The sequence below is a fragment of the Alligator sinensis genome, unplaced genomic scaffold (assembly GCF_000455745.1).
Source record: "Alligator sinensis unplaced genomic scaffold, ASM45574v1 scaffold206_1, whole genome shotgun sequence".
NCBI classification, from domain to species: domain Eukaryota; kingdom Metazoa; phylum Chordata; order Crocodylia; family Alligatoridae; genus Alligator; species Alligator sinensis.
In genome coordinates, this window is record NW_005843055.1 from 409,687 (window position 1) to 410,546 (window position 860).

Consider the following 860-nt stretch of genomic DNA (forward strand, 5'->3'; position numbering starts at 1 on the left):
TGGCAGGGGAGGGTGGCTCAGGGAGTGGCGACAGGGCCTGTTCTGAACGAGCTCGGGGTCGGGGTCGGGGCCCTGCACACCTCTGCTCAGCCCTGCGCTGGGCGTGTCCCGGGAGGGGGGAGCTGGGACAGGGGCAAGGTGAGAGCAGCCACCTCCACCCAACCTGGCAGAACCATGTGCACATGTGTGTGCACACATCTGTATGTGTGCCTGTGCATACATACTTGTGGGTGATGCCTGCACATTTTTTTAAAGGGAAATTTTTCGTGTTCCACATCAAACCAACCAAATCAATTCCAAATCTGTGAGTCATTCACGAACCAAATGTGACCCTGCTACCCGCAAACATCCTCCACCCTTGCCTGGGGCTTCAGATGCTTCCAGATCCTTTGGCAGGCATCCTGAGTGCAGGCCCAAGCCTGAAAGCTTGCAGTTTGGATGCCCTCGAGTTAGGCTTTCCCTCGGCCACATGGCTGTATGCGCAAGTTAAGGAGGAGTCTCCCATTTCCATGAATTTGGAGTGCACACATGTACATACCTGCCTGTGTTAGAATACACACGTGTGTTAGAAGCATGTCCGAGTGCTCACTGCCCCTGGAGGGGCAGGGAGGATGATGCAGGACAGCCCCCCATGGACCATCCACCCCCCTTGCTGAGCAGAGCGTGAGGGGCGCAGACCGGGCTGGGTCTCCGAGCCTCCAGGATCCAAGCTCGACATAGAGGGACAAAGCAGGGAGGAGAGGCTGGGGTGTGATGCTCTACGTCAAACAGCAATACACACGTCCTCAATGAGTAGCAGGGGGGCAGAGGAGGGTCAGGCTGAAGTGATCTGGGTCCGAATACAAGGGGACGGGGGGGGG